Source organism: Galeopterus variegatus, unplaced genomic scaffold, assembly GCF_000696425.1.
Source record: "Galeopterus variegatus unplaced genomic scaffold, G_variegatus-3.0.2 Scaffold1555, whole genome shotgun sequence".
NCBI lineage: Eukaryota > Metazoa > Chordata > Mammalia > Dermoptera > Cynocephalidae > Galeopterus > Galeopterus variegatus.
Genome location: NW_007727666.1, coordinates 125520 through 141452, shown reverse-complemented (window position 1 = coordinate 141452; position 15933 = coordinate 125520). Strand labels below are relative to the sequence as shown.

General features: G+C 38.5%; 1 non-coding gene across 1 annotated transcript; it reads left to right on the top strand.

Annotated features, from left to right (window-relative positions):
* Nucleotides 1-9758: 9758 nt before the first annotated feature.
* TRNAI-GAU lies at nucleotides 9759-9832 on the top strand. The gene has a single exon. It is a non-coding gene; the product is annotated as a tRNA-Ile (tRNA).
* The last annotated feature ends 6101 nt before the right edge of the window (nucleotides 9833-15933 follow it).

The window sequence follows — 15933 nt, the reverse complement described above, 5'->3', positions numbered from 1 at the left end:
AAGGAGAAGATTGCAGGCCCAGGACTACTGTTTACCTGCGGGGGTACGCCTGGGGTCCTCCCACAGACCCAGAAGGAGAAGGAGCCGACAGGATTACCCCCGGCGTTGGGACCGAGGGATCTCAGGGAAAAGTAAGCCTGCTGCCCGCCAACCCAGCCCCGTGAAAGAGACACTCAGATGTGGCAGGGGTTCTGTCAGGGCAGTTCCATTTTATTGCCATTACACTGCAATTTATATAAGCAAGCAAGTAGGGGCTTTCCAAGAACTAACCAATCAATTAAAGGATAACGCGGGCATGCATTTTGTACTAACATGTTGAGCATAGCGATCCCGCAGGGTTCACGAGTGCAGAAATAGTGGAGGACCAATAAAAACCTTTTGGAGCTATCTTGGGTTACACCTCCCCTACTTCCCACGGGCACCATCTTCATCCTCCACCCATAGGCACCATGTGGCTCACAGATAATGTTTGCTCCTAAAAATGGGCCCAGCATTTACTGTTGGTCTCTAATGTGAAACAGCAAAAGATCGCCCCCCACACCCCGCTCCTCACACTCCCTCCCAATCCCACTGGATTTTCCCAGTCCCATGACCATATTGTCCTGAAGAAGACCATCTTCAGGACTGCCCACAGTAGATGGAGAATTCAACACAAATACTGCAAGAAAATGTGTTTGGGCTTTTGAAGAGTTGCCTGCTTACCTCAACATGTTTGCTTTTCTGAAACTGTACTGTGTAGGCTGCTGGGAAAATTCTTGAGAAGTTCTGATGAACTCAAAATTGAGGCTAGAGTTTGCTTACCCTTTTCCTAAACAAAATTGGTTCCCTGAACAAGTGGTGCTAATGATATGTTCAGTGTAACTCGCAGATTGGCAATAAGAAACACACTACAAACTGTGATTGGATGCAAATTCTCTTAGCTTCTTCCATGGATGTTGGCCTACCTAGATGTTGTGAAGCTTCTCAGAAGGCATAGAGTCATTCACTATAGATCTCTTACTGAAATGCATGTTTTATTTAATAGCAGACAGAAAGATGTTGGGTCAATCAACTATCGAAGATAAATACAAAGAAAATACAAAAGATACATTATTCATTTCATCCAAATGCAACAAAAATCTGGCTCTTAAAAATCAGCTCTTGAGTTTGGGTCCTGATGTGACAAGGACACCAGAGCTCTTGAAACTAGATCTGGATGGTAAAAATAAAAACAAACAAACAAAAAGGCAGTGAGCCCTTTCTCACAAGCTGACCAGAGGAAACTGTCTGGAGCACGGACCATCGGACGGTTGGTGTTTCTGCACTGGTCACATGATCGTGAGCCAGTAGCTACTTATCAGAGCATCAGACCCTCACTACCATGAGAGACAGGAGAAATATCTTGGGAATGAGTCCAAGCAATGTATGATGCCACTGAGAGAGTATCTGTGGCCTCCTCCTGAAATTGCTGTAGTTTGGGGCCCTGTCTGGCAGTAAGCCTTCTGGGCCTCAGAGGACCAGGAATCAGCAGCAGCATATAGCCATACTCAGTCAGGTTAATGCACCTCTGAGGAAGAGCCCTGAAGAGGGGCAAGTGGATTTACTCAGCATTTCAACATTTGAACCAGTGAAATCAAATGCAAGATAGACATTTGTCTGGTTTCATAAATAAGTAAATAAATAAGGTGAACGGAATACCACTTTATAGTCACTAGAATAGCTATCAAAAAAAGATAATTGCAAGTGTTGGCAAGGATGTGGAGCAATTAGAACTTCATACACTTCTAATGGGAATGTAAAATGGTGCAGCCAACAGTACGGCAGTCTCTCAAAAAGTTAGACATAGACCATTTGACCCAGCAATTCCATTCCTAAGTGCAAACTGAAGAGAAATGAAAATATGTTCACATAAAACATACATGAATATTCATAGCAGCATCATTCATAATAGCCAAAAGGCAGAAATAACCCAATGTCCATCGACTGACAGATAAACAAAATGGGGTATATCCATACAATGCAATACAGATGCTGCTTGACTTACAAGGGGGTTACATCCTGATAAATCTGTCGTAAGTTGAAAATACTGTTTAAGTAAAAAATGCACTTAATACAACTGACCTACTAAACATTTAAGCTTAGTCTACCCTACCTTAAGAATGCTCAGAACACTTACATTAGCCTACAGTTGAGCCAAATCATCTAACACAAACTAATTTTATGATAAATCATTGAATACCTCATGTAACTTATTAAATACTATACTGAAAGTGAAAAGCAGAATGGTTGTATGGGTACCATCATAAGGTAAAAAAATTGTAAGTCAAACCATTGTAAGTTGGGGACTGTCTGTATTATTCAACTATAAAATCAAATGAAGTACTGATACATGCTACAACATGAATGAATCTGGAAGATATAATGCTAACTGAAATAAGCCATAAACAAAAGACCACATATTATATGATTTCATTTATATAAATGTCTAGAAAAGGCAAATTTATTATTTATTATTTTTTATTGTAACAGTTGATTATACATATCTGTTGGGTACAGAATTGAATATCATTACCTGCGTGTAATATGTGATGCGTGAATCAGGATAATTAGTATATTCAGCCTTAATGAACTTGGCCTTGTTGGGAAGGGAGGGACAGTAACCCAAACCCCTGTCTACCAGACACAAATGACTCTTCACTTGCTTCTAGAGTTTAAAGCACATTATGCGCTTTCTTGTTGTCTTTGAGAATAAAGTAAAAAAATATCTTCAGATGTAATGGGTTTTTGTAGTATCTCATTTACTATGTCTTGTAAATATCAGAGAAGATTTGATCAACATATTAGAGATGGAATGTTACTCAGCTTTCAAAAATTGCAATTAAGCTCCTGCTTAGGTTGTTTTAACTTTTTTGTAGCACATTAAAAATAATTTATGAATAAAATAAACCAAATTTTTGTGTGTTTATTTTCTAACAGGAATGAGACTTTTGGGTCTATTGAGGAAGACCTTGCATACTTTTTTGTAGCCCTTTACCCTCCCTCTCCTTCCCCACTTTCCCACCTCTGGTAAACTCAGTTCCGTTCTCTCCTTTTAAAAGTTCAGTGTATTACTGTGATTGTTGTATCTTTCTTTACTTTTTCTTTTTAATTTATTTGTTTATTTTTTAGCTCCCACTTATGAGTGAGGACATGTGGTATTTCTCTTTCTGTGCCTAGCTTATTTCACTTAACATGATTTTCCCTAAGTTATCCATGTTGCTGCAAATGGCAGAATTTCATTCTTTTTAATGGCAGAGTAGTATTCCATTGTGTAGATATACCACATTCTCCCTATCCAGTTTACTGACAATGGACATTTAGGTTGGTTCCAACCCTTGCCTATTGTGAATAGATCTGCAATAAACATGGGGGTGCAGGTATCCCTTTGACATGATTTCCATTCCAATCCCACTCAGAAGTGGGATTGCTGGATTGTATGGCAGTTATATCTGCAGTTGTCTGAGGAACCTCCATACTGTTTTCCATAATGGCTGCACTAATTTACAGTCCCACCAAAAGTGTTGGAAGGTTCCCTTTTCTCCACATCCTTGCCAGCATTTCTTATTCTCTGTCTTTTTGATAATAAGCAGTCTAACTGGGGTGGAATGATATCTCCGTGTGGTTTTGATTTGCATTTCTCTGATGCTGAGTGATGTTGAGCATTTTTTCATGTGACTGCCATTAGTCTTCCTTTCAGAAATGCCTGTTCAGCTCTTTCACCCATTTTCTAATTGGGTTATATGTTTTCTACTATCAAGTTGTTTAAGTTCCTTGTATATTCTGGATATTAATCCTTTGTTGGATACATAGCTTGCAAATATTTTCTCCCAGTCTGTAGGTTGTCTTTTGCTCTGTCGTTTCTTTTGCTTAAGCTTTTTAGTTGGATATAATCCCATTTGCTTGTTTTTCCTTTTGTTGCTTGTACTTTTGGGGTCATATTCATAAAGTCTTTGCCCAGTCCTACTTCCCAAAGTGTTTCCCCTATATTTTCTTTTAGGAGTTTTATAGTTTCCAGTCTTATATTTAAGCCTTTAATCCATTTTGAGTTGATTTTGGTATACGGTGAGAGGTACAGGTCTAGTTTAATTCTTCTACATATGGATATCCAGTTTTCCCAGCATTTCCCTCATTTATTGAAGAAGCAGTCTTTTCCCTAATATATGTTCTTGGTGCCTTTGTGGAAGAACAGTTGACTTTGAGGTTGTGAGTTGATTTCTGGGTTCTCTATTCTGTTCCATTGGTCCAAGTGTCTGTTTTTGTGCCAGTACCATGTTGTTTTGGTTACTACAGCTTTGTAGTATAATTTGAAGTCGGGTAGTGTACAGCTTCTTTTTTTTTTTTTTTCTCTCAGGATTACTTTGGCTGTTCAGGGTCTTTTGTTGTTCCATATGAATATTAGGATTGTTTATACAAAAACATAAAAACTTTTGTAAAGAATGTCATTGTTGGGTATTACATTGAATCTGTAGGTCACTTTAGGTTGTATAGGCATTTTCACAATGTTAATTCTTCCAATCCAAGAGCATGGAATGTCTTTCCATCTTTTTGTATCCTCTTCAGTTTCTTTCAACAGTGATTTGTAGTTCTTGTTGTAGAGATCTTTAATGTCCTTGGTTATATTTATTCCTAGTTTTTTGTGTGTATGGTTTTTTTACATGTGTGTGTGATGACTATTGTAAATGCGCTAGCTTTCTTGATTTCTTTTTCTGCTAGTTTGTTGTTGGAGTATTTTTGCTACTGAGTTTTTTGTGTTGCTTTTTGTATTCTGCAACTTTACTGAAGTCATTTATCTACTCTAGGAGTTTTTTAGGCTTTTATATATATAGGAACATGTCATGTGCAAACAGGGACAATTTGACTTCATTTTTTCCAATCTGAATGCCCTTTGTTTCTTTCTCTTGCCTGATTGCTCTGGCTAGCACTCCCAATACTATTTTAAATAGGAGTGATGAGAGTGGGCAATCTTGTCTTGTTCCTATTCTTAAGGGAAAAACTGAAAGCCATTATCATTCAGGATGATATTGGCTGTGGACCTTTTGTATATGGCTTTTATTGTGTTGAGATACTTTCCTTCTATACCTACTTTTCTGAGAGTCTTTATCATGAAGGGATGTTGAATTTTGTCAAATGCTTTTTCTGCCTCTATTGAGTTAATAGTATGGGTTTTGTCCTTGATTTTGTTGATATGATATATCACATTTATTGACTTGCATATGTTGAACCATCCTTGCATCCCCAGCATGAATCCCACTTGATCATGGTGTATAATTTTTCAATGTGTTGCTGCAGTCTATTTGCTAATATTTTATTGAGGATTTTTGCATCTATGTTCATCAAATATATTGGTCTATAGTTGTTTTCTTTTTTTCCTTGTATCTTTGTCTGGTTTGGGTATCAAAGTGATGCTGGCTTTATAAAATGAGTTTGGGAGAATGGCCTCTGTTTCAATTTTTTGGAATAGTTTGAAGAGAATTGGTATTACTTCCTCTTTAAATGTTTGGCAAAATTCAGCAGTAAAGCCATCCGTTCCTGGGCTTTTCTTTGTTTGGAAACTGCTGATTATTGCTTCAATCTCATTGCTTGTTATTGGTCTGTTCAGGTTTTCTGTTTCTTCTTGGTTCAGTCTTGGTAGTTTGTATGTGTCCAGAAATTTACCTATTTCCTCCAGGTTTTCAAATTTGTTGGCATATAGTTGCTTATAGTAGTCTCTAATGATTCTTTGTATTTCTGTAGTATTGGTTGTAACATTTTTTTCATTTCTAATTTGTGTTATTTGGGTCTTCTTCTTTTTTCAGTTAGCCTAGCTTATTGTTTGTCTATTTTGTTTTTCTTCTTGAAAAACCAACTTTTTGTTTCATTAACCTTTTATATTGTTTTGGGTTTTGAGCTCATTTAGTTATGCTCTGATCTTAATTATTTTCTTTCTGTCTACTAATTTTGGGATAGGATTGTTCTTGTTTTTCTAGTTATTTGAGGTATAGTGTTAGGTTGCTTATTGGAAATCTTTCTATCATTTAGATGTAAGCATTTATTGCAATAAACTTTCCTCTTAATATTGCTTTTGCAGTGTCCCACAGGTTTTGGTATGATGTGTCTTTATTTTCATTACTTTCCAGAAATTTTTTGATTTCCTGTTAAATTTTTTCTTTAGATTGTTCAGGACCCATAGATTGTTCAGGAGCATGTTGTTTAATTTCCATGTGTTTGCATAGTTTCCAGAATTTTGCTTGTTATTGATTTCTAGTTTTAATTCATTGTGGTCTGAGAAGACACTTGAAATGATTTCAATTTTCTTAAACTTGTTGAGGCTTGATATGTGATCTAACATGTGGTCTATTGAGGAGATTATTCAATGCACTGATGAGAAGAATGTAGATTCTGTGGTTGTTGGATGAAATGTTCTGTAGATATCTGCCAAGTCCAATTCATCTAAAGTGTGGTTTAAATCCTGTGTTTTTCTGCTTTGTTGCCTAGATGATTTGTCCAATGGTGAGAGATGGGTGTTCAGGTACCCAGCTATTATCGTATTTGGATCTATCTCTTTCTTTAGGTTTAATAGGGTTTGCTTTATATATCTGGGTGTTCCAATGTAGGGTGCATATATATTTAGGACTGTTATGTCTTCTTTCTGGATAGATCCCTTTATCATTATTATAATGGCCTTCTTTGTCTCTTTTTATAATTTTTGGTTTAAAGTCTATCAGAATAAGCAAATTTATAGAGACAAAAATATGTTACAGTTGCCTGGGGCTGGGGGGATGGGAGAGAATTGGGGTATGATGGCTAAGAAGTACAGGTTTCTTGTTGGAATGATGAACATATTCTAAAATTAACTGTGGTAATGATTGTGGTAATACATTGAATTTAAGTGAGTGAATCGTATGGTATGTGAATTATATCTCAATAAAGTTGTTCCCCCCAAAGTAGAGCATTTTTTAAAAAGTGAGCTGGGATTGATTAGGTGGAAACCCCTTCAGGAAAATTTTAGAGAAAACTGTCTTAAAGGAAATTTTTACTCAGACTAAACCTCCCTCTGCTATACCTAACCTTTTGCGATGACCACATAAAATGGATTTTGAAATAAGGAAATTTCAAAAATTTTTCTCTGCACTTGCATTGAGGCCCCCAAAGCAGTTGTTGGAACTATAGTTTAAGTTCATAAAATATGTTTGCTGCAAATTTGTGTGGGAAGAGATATCTTGCTTCTCACCTTAATTTTTGACTACATGGGAAGTATAGAAAGCCGCTTCACATTACCACTGTATAAAATTTGCATTTAAGTGCTGTTTTGCCTTATAATTCTAAGTTGAATTTCACTAAGAAGCATTATCAAACCTTCAGCAAAAAATCATTTCAAAAGCCATTCAGTGTTTTATAATAGTGGTTGAGAGTGGTTCTTCTCATTCAGAAAAAATTTTATCTCAGCCCTGTGCTCAAAAACTTGCAATGAAACTTTACCATTGCTAAGCCATCAAACTGCTGTGTATAGTAGGGTAAGTGTGGCTTTTATATCTGACAAAAATTCACAGAACCAGTGATGGTTAAGTTCACTAAGAGTGAATGAAGTTCACTGTTGACACTACTGGTTTGGTAACACATGCTATATTCAAATATTTTCAGTAAAATACTTGCTCATGAATGATACAGTGAATAATCATAAGATTTAAATGCCTCCCATTTTCACCAGCTTTGTATACAAGTTCAAGTACAAGCTTTTCTGCTCCAACATATTCCTACCACTATCAGTTGTAACACATTTTAGAGGATTCCACTTCAGTTTATGCTGAACCAGTGTTTTCTCAACTTCTTTGAAAATATTCTTTAAAAAAAAAAAACCCATAGCTTTATTAAATTTACATATCATAAAATTCACCCCTTTAAAGTGTGTAATTTCATTTTGAAAATATTCTTGCCTATTGTTGTTCCATGGAGGCTACTCATAGAAACCAATTATTTAGTCACTTCAAACTTGTCATTGACTCCTTGAATAAACAACAACTGAGTAGTATTGGTAACAACTGTCAATTCATCAACATCCAAGGGAAACCACTCAAAATAATTTGCCTTTTTTAAAATCAACTATTGATATTAGTCCCAATGCTCTCAACTCTCTGAGCAACTATTCTTACCAAAACAGTCTTAAATTTTGAATAGTCTTGAACAAGTTTCTTTCCTCTGGACACATTTCTATGGCTGCTGCAGTAAAACTTGGTTTAATCAACTCATCCCTAAATGGCTTTCCTTGCTTGGCTAACAAATGAGCCACTTAGAAACTTGCTTTGGTTGAAGACTCATTTTGGTATTTAATTTTGTGAAGAAATTTGGCTGTGGTGGGGATATTCCATTTTAAATTTTCTGGTTTTTACTGATGGTTGCTTTCCTGTCAGGAATGTTGTGATATGTGCGTAGTATGGTAATATTAACATAACCTATTATTTTATTCCACCTATGCAATCATTGCATAATACACAAAATGCATTGCCATCTAATTTAATAACAAAATAATTTAAATACCACACCTCCAAATCATCCATGCTGTTACTTAAAAGCATGACATTTGAAATCCATTTTTCTCTCCGTTTTGTTTTGACATGATGAGTGTGTATTGGTAAAAAAAGAAAAGAAAATGTTATGGTATGGCCATGCACATAGCATTTGAAACATTGTGGAATTATAACTGAGTAATGTGCTGAGCATCTGTGTGAAGGGATGACAGCATCACATATAATCTCTGTCATGACTATTCAACTCTGCTATTATAGTATGAAAGCAGCTATAGAAAATATGCAAACAAATAAGTGTGGCTGTGTTCCAATAAAACTTTCTTTACGGACACTAAAATTTGGATTCTATATAATTTTCACATTTTACAAACTACGATTCTTTTTATTTTTTCATTGAAAATGTAAAAATTGCTCTTAGCTTGCGGGTCCTACAAAAACAGGCAGCTGGCTGAATCTAACCCATGGGATGTATTTTGCCAACCCTTGATCTAGAGGCTGTCAGCTCAGTGGGGATAGCCCTCCCTTGCCAACATAAGAGCTCATCCCTGCCCAAAAGCATCCTGAAGATTGACAGAGGAATGGATGCTCACTTTTAAACTTCTCCAATGATCACAAGACTTGACCTCCCTGAGGATGTCACAAACCACCATCTTCCAAAGCTGTTTCCTAGTTTTGGTTGACTATTACAAGACATTGATTGTCTCCTTTAACTCAACTCTGAGAAGTCAGTTCTATTGGCAAGCTTTTACACACTAAAAAATTGGGTCACAGAGAAGTTAAGTAACAAGGGGATATGGGGCAGATCTGGGACTGAGTCCAGATTTCAGAGGCCATGCTCTACTCACCATACCACACTGTCTCTATTTCTTCCAGACACTTGTCTGTGCCTCCTCCACATCCCTGCCCATGTTCTTCAACCAGGTCTTCTCACAGAATCACTTGTGATTCCTGCCTCCATTGTGGAGTTCTGCCTTGTTGGTTAATGTAGGTGGGCTTGCTGGCCTGCCCTCTCCCATATACTTCCATAGCTCACATGCTTTCGTGACACATACTTTTGATGACAACATGTGCCCTGGAAAGCATAATAAACTGCATGTGTAGACCCTGGACTCTTCCTCCAGTTCTTCTGTGAACTTGATATACAACCTTGGGAAATCTTTCCCCACATCTGATCTTCAGTTTCCTTATCTGTAAAATAGGAGTGGGGCTTGAATGATTCCATTATTTCCTAGAGCTGGCCAGTTAGCTCAGTTGGTTACAGCGTGGTGCTGATAACACCAAGGTCCAGGGTTCAATCCCTATATTGGCCAGCCAAAAAAATAAAACAAAGCAAAAAACACTATTTCCTGAAATCCTTTCCAGTATTAACCTTTCATAAGTCAACTGATTTCCTATCTTGTTTTATTACCCATATATTGCCACACCCTTTTATAATAAGAGTTATGGAAAGTCATTACTGCTGAGGGGCCAGAGAGGCATGGACCCTTAACCTTGCTTTAGGGATATCATACAATACTCTATTAATAAACATAGCACCCCTGAAATGCCAACTGGTTGGCCTATTCACAAGGACATTTAAGAATAATTGAACAAAGAGGCCAACTTGATTTTCAGCCAATGCACAAACTAAAGAGCGTAGAGAATGGGGTATTATGGAATGAGGAGGGGCTGAAATGAAAGCCAGTTTACAAATATATATTAAGCATCTGCTATGTGTTAACAGAAGGGAGTATGGGTTGATATCAAAACAAATAGATAAATAAGACTGAGATCTCTGCTCTTGAGGAGTACACAGTGTAGTGGGTGATGGCCAAGGAGCTCATAATAGAAATTTAGGAATAATAGAAATTCAGAAATCAATAGCACTGGAGTCAGTGAGCCTTTTGACTTACCTGCCACTATAAAGAAGTAGGCTTAGAAAACTTGCTTTATTGAGCTGTCTATCAATCAGGGGACAAGGGGCCTCAGGGAACATCAATGACCTCAAAGTTCCATTGTTACTGAAGGTTAACCTGACTTAGTTCTTTGGATACAAGAATAATGTTGGGGGACAAGAGAGCGAGTAGGATGTAAGCCTCTCATTATAATGTGATTCTCAACTTGTTTCATAGTTTAGGAAGTTGCCGGGAATAAGATAAAAAAGAACTATGGCAGTATGTGAAACTGGTTACATAAATTGTGAAACTCAGGTCACAGTTCAGTTGATTCACATCGAGAACTACGAAATGTTTTACATTTAACAAATACTCACATAGCACTTATACATGCAAAACATTGTTGTGTTTGATAAATATTAACTCATTTAATTCTCGTGACAACTCTAAGAGGTAGATTCCATGATTATTAATCTGAGGAAACTGAAGCACAGAGATGAAAAATAATGTGCGCAGGGTCAGAGCTAGCGAGTGGGGATGTGCACCCAGGAAGTCTACACGGATAGCAAACGGCATGTGCCCTCGCCCACTGACTCATCAGCCTCCGCCCTCCCCACCACCTCTGCAAGGATGGCTGCAGAGAAGCTACTGAGGTGAGCAGGAAGCTCTTTTTCCTCCCTCACACATTTTTCAAGTGTCTCTGGGAAGGTTGTTATGGCTGTCGAGGCCTCACCCTAGGACCCAGACCAGAAGAATTCTGCGTCTCCTGCACTGGTGCCCCTTAGCACCGGGAGCCCACCCTTGTTCTCTCCTGCATAGCTTTGCTCACATCTGTCCTGAAGCTCTAACCTAAATCCACGTCCTCCACCCCTCCTTCCAAGCTCCTTGCCCCTCCCAAGAGGACTCTCTTTCAAGCAGGGGGACATAAGTTAGTTGAAAGTAGGGAGGAATATTCCACCAGTTGGAGTTCCTGAGATATGCAGCAGGCTTCCTCGGAGCTAATGAGCTCCCTGTTTCTGGGGCATCTACTCAGATGAGAAGGAATTTAAGCTTTTTTTTTTTTTTAGGGTGTTTGAGATAGATAATGGCTACAATCTCTTCCAAACCTGAAATTTTGAAATTCTGTATTTTTTCTATATTTTATGTTCCTGGGTGTTATTTTAATTCATATTTAATATTTTTAAAGCCAAAGGTCTCTATCCAGTTTCCTGAAACATCTCTCTTCTCCATTGGGTCTACCTTCAGTACTTTAGTACTGATGTTTATCACAGAGAAGGATGCTGCTGGGACACATACACTTCCTCTAGAGAGGTTTCCCTGTACCTTCTTTCTATAGTCACCCTCTTCATAAATCCTTAATATCTTACATCCTTTCATGCTAATGGCCAATTTAATGTATTGTCTTTTTTATCCTGTCTAGGTCAATGCCAACTGCTGACAAATCTGCCTTCCATCACCACACATCATTGATTTGCAAGAAACTGAATCATACACTTTTATCATTAAAGGACTTCCTTTAAGTCCAGGCTTCAGAAGAAGTTGGTCCAGAGGGCAGACAAGTTGAAAGCACACAGACTTAAGAGTCAGACAGATCTAAGCATAACTCAAGAGTCAACTGAGTGTCTGGCAAATTATTCGGCCTTCTGGAGCTTCAGTTTATGCACCTGTGATATAGAGATAATGACTATCTTCCAGTTATTGCAACTATAGTTATATTTTACTGGATATTTTATATATTTTAATTTCAGAATATTTTTCTATTATAAAATAATTTCTAAGTCATATATTGCAAAGAAAATTTGAAAATAAAAAAGGAGGGAAATAAACCAATAATCCTTCCATCCTAATATTGTTGGTATATTTATTTTCAAGCTTTTATCCTGCCATTTTTCTTATTTCTTAATATTAAATATTTAAAATATTTATTATAAAAATTCCAAGAATACAGAAATAGGAAAAGTGATAGCTCCCCTTTGCTTCAGTCCTTAACCCTGACACCCCGGGGTAACCCTTCAGCAAGATACCCAATCTGTCTGACCTTCAGGTCTCCTCATTTATCAGCACCGCACTCTCCCGAGTGAGCCACAGGCCGGCCCCAAGGTCTCCTCATTTATAACATGGAGATGACGATACCCAATGTGGGTACGGCTGCGAGGATGAAACATAAAGCTGCACACAAGATGCTTGGCCCCGTCGGTGGTCTCCCTCCCTCTCCACTGTGACAGTTAACGTTTTTCATCCCATCCGTCTGCCTGCACTTTCTCCTTTGTCAATCATCTATTGCGTCCTTTGCAGCAGTTCGCTCCTTTTAATTGCTGAGTGGTATTCCATTGCATACCTGTTCCACAGTTCCTCACGTGAAGGGCTTTCTAGTGTATCTTCAAAGTATTTTCTTCACAAATAACTGCTTGAGCTCTGCTGCAGATCTTTCTAAGGGTTCCTGTGCAGTTAATATGTCATAGCTACGTACTTACCCACCTCCAGCCAGCCATCAGCCTGCAGCTACTAGAAGGGCTAGACCTCAAGACCTTTCATTTTAATATATTTATTTTGTTGGATGATTCATCTACCTACTTACTCATTCTTTGCTTTAGTGAATGCCTGCTAGGTTCCAGGACTGAGCTTATCATGTTTAACAGGACGGTGTTGGTTTCTATCCCTACAGAGTTTACAATTTTGAGCCCATTAACCCCTTCATGATATGGGGAGCAGGTTGGAGAAGGAGTGAAGGGGAAATGAGAACACTTTGACAAGTCCAAGATCTTTGGGGCAGTTACTAATGAATCAGCATCGGCATGACATATCAATTCTGCAACTGTCCTTCCTTCTTTTGACAGGAGGGTCTTATTGAAGAGAAACAATATATGTTGTTTCTTCATAGTTTACGAAGTGTTTTCATATGAATTCTCCCTTTTAATCCTCACAACTCTGCAAGGCAATTGTTATTATCCCCACTTTACTGATCAGGACACTGAGGCTCAGAGAACTGGGCAGACTGTTAGGCCTGACATCATGATCTGGGAAAAACAGCCACGGAACTCTTGGAGAGTGTCTTGCATCAGGTGATCATGTTGCAAGTTTTTATGAGGCCAATACACATCCATAAAAATACCCTCACTCCTGGCACCTTTCTTATCTTTCTGATATGAACTTGCTGTTCACTGTGCCAAGTGGCTGCCACTATCCAGTTCTGGGAATTAAAAGCTACCACAGCTATTAAAGATCCAATATGGGAGGACCTTGACTTGTATGACCCATATGTCGTATCCCTTACCTTTCGTTTCTTCCCAAGCAACTGGGAAATGGTTCACTGTGCATTGCGAAAGCCCTTTAAGTCCAAGAATCTAAAAATACTTTCTAGATCTTTACTTGCTGCCAAGTCAAATCCTGAGGTAGAGGCTCATTGCCAGGTCACAGGCACAAGCAGGATAAGCACTCAGGCCAGCTGATGGTGTATAGCAGAAGCTCCTTCCATTTTAGGTTCAAAACAATTACCGGGGTGCAGCATGATTCACTGCTAACAGCCAAGACATGGAAACCTAGGTGTCCATCAACAGATGAGTGGATAAAGAAATTGTGTTATACATGCACGGTGGATACTATTCAGCATTACAAAAGGAGATACTGCCACTTGTGACAACACGGACAACACAGAACCGAGAGAATATTGTGTTGCGTGAAATAAGCCAGGCATAGACGGACAGATACTGTATGATCTCACTCATATGTGGAATAGAAAAAAAAGTTGAATGCATAGAAACAGAGAGTAGAACAGTGGGAAGGGAAGAAAATGGGGCGAAGCAGGTAAAAGAGAACAAGCTTGCAGTTATGCAGGATGAATAAATCCAGAGATCCAACGGACAGCATGAGTACTATAGTTAATGATAAGGGCTGGCTGGTTAGCTCAGCTGGTTAGAGCGTGGTGTTATAACACAAGGTCAAGGGTTCGCATCCCCATAGCAGCCAGCCGTCAAAACTGTATTGTATCCTTAAAATTTGCTGAAAGAGTAGATTTTATGTGCTCTTACTACACACACATACAAAAGGGTAACTAAATGAGATAATGAATGTTAATTTGTTTGACTATAGTAACCATTTCACTATATACATATATATATATTATATATATATATCAAAACATTCTGTTGTACACCTTAAATATGTACAATTTAAAAAGTAAAATAAACCAATTACCAGGAAGAGAAGGTCTGGAAATAATGTGATATTTATGATGTTTGCTGAACTGGGCAGGAACAAGCAAGCAGTCAGTACCAGATTTCTGTTATGACCTCAGTTGGGGACTGTTAACTGCTGGGCTGAGAAAGCTTAGTGGGAGGAGCTGGGTCAGGACAGGAGAGAGCCGCTGGTCACCTCCATTCAGAAATGCTTGCTGGGCTGGCCCAGTGGCGCACTCGGTAGAGTGCGGTGCTTGGGAGTGCGGCGGCGCTCCCGCCGAGGGTTCGGATCCCATATAGAGACCGGTCCGCTCACTGGTTGAGCGCGGTGTGGGCGCAACACCGAGGGTTGCGATCCCGTTACCGGTCATGAAAAAAGACAAAAAGGAAAAAAAAAAAAAAAAGAAATGCTTGCTGGGCTGAAGCTCTGATCTAATCTGCCAAAAGGTCACCTTCATGCCCCAAGCTGTCATTACTGGCTTTCCCTAGTGCCAAGGTTTTTGCCAAAAAACATAGGAGAGGCTCATCCATCCCTGCCATGAAAGGCATCCAAGGAGGCAATTAACTAACAAACATATATCTAGCCAGGCAGCCACTTTCCTTGGCCACCATAAACGTAAGGGTCACAGCCCACTGTCTTAAAGTTCCACAGATCCTCTCCGCCAGAGCACAGACAGGCTTACTTTTCCTTCTCCTACAAGATGTGAAGGGTTGGCATGGAATTGTAGTGGGAGGCATTCAGGAGGAAATTCTCAGTGTCTTAATTGGTCACTTGTGCTCTCCAATTCACAGAAAGAAAAGTAAAGAAAAGCAGGTGTTACGTCCAATTTAGGCTTTTTATCATTTAGGTCTGTCTGTCTATCCATCAGTCCATCGTCCATCCATCATCAAAAGTGTATTTCCTCACTACTCAGCACTGAGCATACAGAAGTGACTCGGTCCCTACATTTGCCATGCAGGAGTTCACTGTACAGTTTCTTTATTTTGACGCTGCCCTCACGAGAAATAACTGGTTGCACTCTGGTCTGGTTTGCTTGCTATTAAGAGAAAAACACACAACGAAAATGATATTAATTTTATTGCATCATTTTACTGACTATAACGCCAGACTTAAAGTGGATATAAGTATAAAAATAACTGAATTCTTACAAATAATACTTTGCTGCTACAGTACTGAATAATCAGTGGAGGTTGCAATTATAATACAACTTTAAATAACATTCTTATAATGGATTTAACACAATCAACCAGGGGCTAAGGTTTAAAGGTTTACAAAGAGAAATCCAGGACAATGTGAAAACTCAAAGTTCATTTTCCAGCTACATGCTTCACTTAACTGTAAATCCAGCAACACAAACATTA